The sequence below is a fragment of the Gavialis gangeticus genome, unplaced genomic scaffold (genome assembly GCF_001723915.1).
Source record: "Gavialis gangeticus isolate Ggan-Ray unplaced genomic scaffold, GavGan_comp1, whole genome shotgun sequence".
Classification (NCBI taxonomy): Eukaryota; Metazoa; Chordata; order Crocodylia; family Gavialidae; genus Gavialis; species Gavialis gangeticus.
In genome coordinates, this window is record NW_017729004.1 from 42,476,183 (window position 1) to 42,484,046 (window position 7,864).

A 7,864-nucleotide genomic window follows, 5' to 3' on the forward strand; every position below is an offset into this window, starting at 1 on the left:
CTATGTCATCCACGAATTGGTGTTTGGCTCTATGGTTCTCAAAGACTATTAAAGATTTGCAAATACATGTGCAATCTGTGAGTAACTTTAAGGTAAGCAAGTGAAATAATACAACAGTTAAATAAAATCTTGAGAAAGCTTTTAAATTTCTATGAAAAAGGTAATACTAACAAAGCTGGAACTCACAAGTAAGGATTTATTAATACAATATTACATAAAGCAGTATTAATTTGCACATTCTCTGACTTTTAAACCCTTAACTTTGTAATCTTTAAAATGTTTTTTTAATGCAATTTTTAGGATACAAGATGTATATGTATATTATCTCATTTCTGGTTCTGCTATCTCTGCTGGTAAGGAACTGAGATGGAAGGGAATCTTGCTCCGAGTGTTTAGAAAGCAGGACTCATTAATCTAAGAGTTCTGCTGTCTCACACAAAAAGAAATGTGTGCGCGCTTGTATTACCAGTTTAGGAGCCAGGAGTTTAACATGTTGCCTTTGTTTCAGATAATTACAATTTTAAACAATTTTTAGAATATACTTAAAGCACTTTGGACCCTCTTAACAGGGTCCCAGAGTTATTATGTCTAGAGTTACAACTCATTTTCAAATAGCAGCAATTTGAATGTCTGAATTTTAAAAGAGGATATGATAGGAAATATATTGAAACACACTGTAAATTCATTCATCATAAGAGAGAGATTCTAGTAAGCTTCATATGAGTCCTGTGAGGTGTATTAGTAAATATATTATCCTCATTTTACTGCTGGTTAGTCAAGACGTGGAAAATTAAAGCTCGTATTTCAAACCTGGGTGTCTAACACTTGGCATGTAAATCAACATTTAGACATCTAAGGTTATGACTTAATTATTGGAGCTGCAGTTCCCTCCAGTACATGTGCGTTATGAAAATCAGATGACTAAACTTTAGACTCCCAAGTTTAATAATTTGTCTTGAATGGATTACTTAAGGCTACTCAGCAAGCATTGGCAAATGGAAGAATACAATTTAGGAGATGCTCTGTGCTGCCTTCCAAGGAGATACTCCAGAAAATTGCTTTCAGATCCCAAATGACTGTGAATAAAACTTGGCATGCCTATGATAGATTGAAAAAGAGGTACATATTGTACAGGTACAGTACTTTGATCAAAGAAAGGTTTAGTGATATTTGAAATACTTTACTTCTAAAAACATGTGATCTGAGACTGCCACCATTTTGTTCAATTTACTGTACAAAGCAGAAATGAAATGGAAACAGAAGAGAAAATAGCTAGATATTGTTCACTCATTCTCCAGCTGTAAATGTCTCTTTTTCCAAAATATAACATGTTATGCCTGTTCCATCTTCTTTTAACAAGCATTTTTGTAACTTGTTGGAGAAAATGAAAACATGAACTTGGAAAATAGTTTGTGAAGAGTTCTTTCACTTGGAAAATATTCATTTATAGTAACACAAGTATAAATTGTAATAACTCCAAATACAACATTGTAAAAAGTACAAAAATAAGCAAGAATGAGTGCCTCCCAGGACACTTCATGTCTTGCTTAATGTCTTCGGCTGAGAGGAGAGAGATGGCTTAAGGTAATTTGGGCATTTCTTGAGAATTTATGCTGGACTATTCTGAATTTTCATTCAGGGCTAGGTCATTCCTTTAAGGCACGGTTCATCGTGAATAGGCCTACCATTTCTCCTAAATTTGTGATAAAGTCTCTAATTTCAGGAGACTTAATAATTTTCACCAGATCTAGGGACACTTTTACATGTGCTCCTGGGGTGGGTGTGTAGGGGGGGCACTTTAATTAGAGCAGCTCTGGAGCTGCTCTAATTAAAACACTGCCGTGTGTGTTATACTAGCATCCTCATGCATAAAAATGGCAGTGGGGGCACTTGAACTAAAGCTTCTTTGACAAGCTTTAGTTTAAGTGTCCCCAGTACCATTTTCAAGTCTGGGGATGCTGATACACGAGATGCAGGAGGCTGCTGGAGCATGGCAATTGCCATGCTCCAGCAGCCTCAGTTAATTGAGTCTGCTCCAATGCACTGGAATTCCAGCACGCTGGAGCAGCCTCCGTGCTTGTGTATAGGTGCCCTGGAACTACTAAAATACTGATACATACATACAAGGGAAAATGAGACAGAGACTCCTACAGAATGCCCTGCTGTAAATATTTGTGTACAATTCACAACTCTTATTGAAGAGGAAGATTTCATATCTTGGTTGTCCCTTATGTGCCACTGCGGTTTTTGTTCTGAGAGGCAAATATTATTCTTATGGGTAAGGTGGCACAAGGTCAGTTTTGGCAGAATTAACTCCAACTTTCTTAATATGACACAATCAAATATTAATCAGGTAGCTATTCAGAAAAAAATCTGCCAGATCTATGTGCATGGTTATCTTGGTAATAAGAACTTGCCCCCAATCACTGCCACAGTGATCCTGAGTCCCAGGACTCTGCACCGGTTTAGCAAAAAAAATGTTATACCACTTCTGTTATACCACACAGGTAAAATGTTATACCACTTCTGCACAGAATATAATACCTTATTTTGTCTACTAGCTACAGTAACCTTGTTATCTGGCATTCTATTAGCCTGAATAATTTATTAACTAGAATTTCTGGCCAGCCGGCCAGACACAGGGTGATGGTGGGGGGAAGCTTGCAGATCTGCTTAGGTCCCTTCTGACCCTACAAACTAAGAAACTATGTGGAGGCCACTGCCACCACCCACCACCCTGCATGGCTGCTGCTCCACATCTGGCTGAAATGTCCACCCTGCACTGTCACTGCTCTGTGTCTGGCTGCTGCCATCCCCGCAACCCTTCCCCCTCCCCTCCCAGCATCCAGCCAAAAACTGCTGGCCTCAGGTAACCAGAATTTTTAGATACCCAGCACCCCCCATTCCCAAGTTGTGCCAGATAACAGGGCTTTTACTGTTCTTCTTTAGCTCAAGTGACAGTGGTCCTTGCTGTAGATCCAATAGTTCCAAGGACAATCATTGCATAGGTGAAAATAGGATGTGAATCGTATAACTAATAACTGTATCATAATACAAGTGTCCAAATGGCCAAAATAAGATTAGGCGGGCATTCTTAATTCTGATATCTCCTAACTTCAGCAAGCTCAATTTTATACCTTAATATTATTTTAATGTGACATTATTTTATGTAATAAATCTCTACTATATGTAGGTCAAGGGTACTCCCAAGCTTAGCAGCCCCCAGGGCTATCATAGTTAAGGCATGATATCACAGTTTTGGTAGCTAACAGCATACAAGGGAATGATAGGCAGAGCCACCTGTTTTTGACTCCCAGTCCAAGTGATCAGGTAGGTACTCAGTCATAGCTGGGACAACAAGAGGTGCAGACAGAAGAACAGCTCCCTATTGTACATCATGGCACTTTGCAGGAAGCGCCATGAGTTACAATAATCCCCCAGACCCCATGAGTTACAATAATCCCCCAAATTTGGGGGGGGTCCAACTCCCCAAACACAGACTCATCACCATGTTTTGCAGTAACAGGCAGATTTGGCAAACTCAGAAGCAAGGGAAAGAACTCTAATTCAGTTGTCACAGAGATTGAATTGCTTCAGGAAGACTCCAAGGTCAGGAGTGAGGCATGCTGGCAGGACAGCATAAGGGGAAGCTTGACATACTGTTCTATAGACTAGCACTGCCATTCACCTGGTTTGTCAAGCTGATCCATAGTTTCCTTAAAACAGAAGTTAATGTGTAAAAGTAAATAATTTGTAAATATGAAAAATAGCTCACTAAATCTGGTAAAAACAACAACTTATATCAGTGACTTCGCTATCCCCATACTAGTAGTATGGCTAATCTAGCTAACCTACACCGGGAGGGGGACACAGCAACATTTTGCATGAGGGGAGATTAGGACTGTGGAGAAGAGAGGCCATGTTCCCTGTGAGGGTTAATTTTGGGCAATTCTGCCTGCATCCCATGCAGTTCATGGGCAATCAACAGCTGGGGCTGTCATAGAGAGGTGACAGAGTCTCTGCCCTGCTCAGAGGGGGAGGGGAAAAAGACGCTCACGTGGGGAGCATGGGTGGGGGAAATGGAGCCCTCTGCCATGCAGGCCTGGCCTGGCTCTGCCCAAGATCCCAACAGGGATAGCTGGGGGGCATGTGTGGCAAGGGGGAGCACTGTCCCTCCTTCCTCCCCACCCCCCAGCTACTGTTGGCAGTTAACAGCTGGTAGAGGGGCCAGGGCTGGTGAGAAGGGCAGTGGGTAGGCTTGTGGCTAGGGCTAGTGCAGGCAGACTCTGAACGCCCCCCCACCTCCTCCCACCCAACAGGTGAACACCTGTTGGGTTCAGTGGCACTTTAACCCATGGCACTTTGTTTAAAGTGCCATGAGTTAAAGTATCTCCCCAATAGGCTGCCTGCACTTGTGTAAGTGCTGAAAGAATGTGACTCATTTGGGGCATTTAGTATAAAAAATAAATAGTGGTTTGTTTATTTTGTAAGGTTTCTGTTATAGTTTTAAAATGATAACTAAATCGTTTTGCTTAAGAAGTCAATGAACATAGCATATTAAATACTTATTTTATAACACAACAGAAGATTTGGGGAGGGAAGGGAGAATACAGATCCACAGGAGATTGGGAAATGCTGATTACACAGCATGACAAGAACATGCAACATCCGATTTCAGTTGCTATGGCATGGGCAACAGCAATGGAAACTCAGATTTTGATTTCAGATTTAAAAGTAAGAGAGAGGGGGTAAAATCTCCATCCTTGAAGGTTTTTAAGACACACCCCGCCCCCACTCGCTGCCAGACAAACCCTTGGCTGGGATGAGATAGTTGGGGATTTGAGCAGGGGGCTGGATTAAATGACCTCCTGAGGTCCCTTCTAATCCTAATTTTCTATGATTCTATGATAATGTAAATAATAAATAAGATTATTTAGCTAGTTGTATAAAATTATCCATTTCAGACCAATGTAAATTTTATAGATTTCATAGACTTCATAGACATTAGGGCTGGAAGGGACCTCGGAAGATCATCGAGTCCAGCCCCCCACCCAAAGGGCAGGAAGTCAGCTGGGGTCATAGGATCCCAGCAAGATAAGCATCCAATTTGCTCTTGAAGGTGTTCAGAGTAGGTGCTTGAACCACCTCCGATGGCAGACTGTTCCAGACCTTGGGGGCTCGGACAGTAAAGAAATTCTTCCTTATGTCCAGCTTGAAACGGTCTTGTAGTAGTTTATGACCGTTCGACCTCGTCATCCCTTCGGGCGCTCTGGTGAACAAACGTTCCCCCAGATACTGGTGGTCACCCCTGATAAACTTGTAGGTGACCATCAGATCACCCCTGAGCCAAATGTGTTGGTTGTTCTAGGACAGGGTTGTCAAATACACCATGGGTCCTGGGTTTGATCTGACAATGGTAGTAGGGCCAACTGGCTGCAAGTGCACAGCCTTCACTTGCCCCCTGCTGCCTATTGTCACTGGGGCCCCCCTAGCCCTGCCCCACAACTTCCGGTAGCCTGGCAGGCCAGATAAAATGGCACTGAGGGTGACATCTTACCCACAGGACACAGGTTTGACAATCCTGGTCTAGGACAACTCCAGAGAAATTATAGAGGTATGCTGTTCCAAGGACTTGATTCTGCAGCTGCTTCATGCATGGGATCCCTTTTGTCTTCAGTGGGAGGTTCTTAGTGTGGGATATGGAAGGTTTCTGGACATTTCATTTAGCATATGTCAGTTTTTTAGTTTGTGACATGTTTTCAACGTCTAAAATTTTCAACACAAAAACAAAAAGAGAGCAATAGAGAAGTTACAGTACTGAGAACTGTTAAAAATATGGTTCTTAAGGTTACTTACTGGGATACTGTACAATGCAAATGAAGCTTATGAGAAATTATATCACAGCCTTTTGAAAGAGAATGTCTGCTTCACTAAATAATTGCTTGTTCTGAAAATATGGCAAATACTCTGTTTATCTATATTCAGAAGTGCCAAAAAATGAGTTAGTATTTGCAAAGAAAAATGTCCATTTCTCCATCTTTTCAAAAAGAAGCTACAAATATGCAACCGAAGGCTATTTGTATAATGATTTGGATATTTGTATAATGATTTAAGGGGAAATAAAATATATTCCATTTACAATACATTGCACTGGGGTTGATTTTGCGGTTTAAAACATATAAAAGCAAGAAAAGTTGCACCAACTATTGCTATGTTTATTTTGGCAGATGTGTATTTGCATATGTGTGGACTTTCCAAGTCTATGCTTCTCATAAATCTAGCCTTGAAATAACCCATGCCTCTTTCATATTCTGGTTTCTTGTTATGTTTGACTAGTGAACATGTTACTTTCCTTAACCAATTTGGAATGGACAGTCTAGTTATTTCTTTACCATATATACAGTGACCAAAACAGAAAATGAGAGAAATATTATATAGACTCTGTTGTTCCCCAGTTGTATACATAATGTGCATTCTCTGCACTGAAGTGTAAAACTATGTTACTCAAGAACTCCTAGAGGAATTTTCGCTTATTTAGTCTGTGCAAGGGAAGGAGCTATTGCAAATCTTCTTGCTCCTCTCTTTTTTATACGTAGCAATGAGCTAAAAGCAATATCAGTTTATTTTATCCCCTTCAATGATTATGATTTTAACATAAGCATGTTAAAATGCACAAACATTTTACCCTCACTGTGTGCCACCTTGTAATCCCAGTGAAAATCGAAACTGCAAGAAGGGAATTCTCTGAAGTGCCTTCTAAGATCTGTACAGTAGGGTTCCTGTCCAAGGACCTTATGTATCATCATCATCATCATCAATTAAAATTGCAGTGGTTTAAAAAATATCTCAAACCAATAACTTTACTAATAAAATAAAATGATAAGTAATAAAGGTGAAAGTATATGCTAGTAGCATCTAGCTATTGCCCAAAATCAGTTTCAATATCTTCCATGTTGTAGCAGGGTTGGAGTCTTGTGGCTATGATGGTCCAGGAAATCTATAAGAGATACAGGGTTTTTGTGATATTTTTTACTGAAACAATTCACCATATGGCATAGGGTGGGTAAAATAACTAGTAGGGTGGAAGTGCTTGACTTTAGGAAGGCTAACTTCAGCCTGCTTAGAAGTCTAGTCACTGATGCACTTCAGGAGAAGAGTATTGGCAAGATGGGAGTCCAGGAAGGGTGGTGCTTCATTTCTAAAGGAAGCAACCCTTTGGGCACAGAGGGAGATTATCCCAGTACGAGGGAAAAAGGGGAAAGGAGCCAAAAAACTTCCTTGGCTAAACAGGGAAGTCCAGGGGAGCCTAAGGGCAAAAAAGAAGGCATATAAGCAGTGGAAGCAGGGAGAAGCTACCAAGGAGGAGTATACCTACTTGGCCCACAATTGCAGGGAGGCAGTTAGAAAGGGCAAAGCAACTACAGAGCTGAGGCTGGCAACACAAATTAAAGACAACAAAAAAGTCTTTTTTTAGGTATGTAGGGAGTAAAAGGAAGGCACAGGGCAGCAAAGAACACCTACTGAACAAGGAGAAGCAATTAGTGACAGAGAGGGGGAACAAGGCTGAGCTATTCAATGAGTTTTTTTCCTCGGTGTTCCTGAACAGGGCTCAAGATAAGTCTCCTAATGGATTCTTAGATGGGCATCAGAGGGACACCGGCCACCAACTGTTGACGCTGACTTAGTGCAGAGTCACTTGGATGGACTGGACGCATTCAAGTCAGTAGGCCCAGATAAGCTGCATCCGAGGGTACTGAAGAAATTGGCTAGTGTCATAGCAGAACCACTGGCACGGCTGTTTGAGCATTGTGGCACTCAGGTCAGTTCCCGGAGGACTGGAAAAGGGCCAATGTGGTCCCTATTT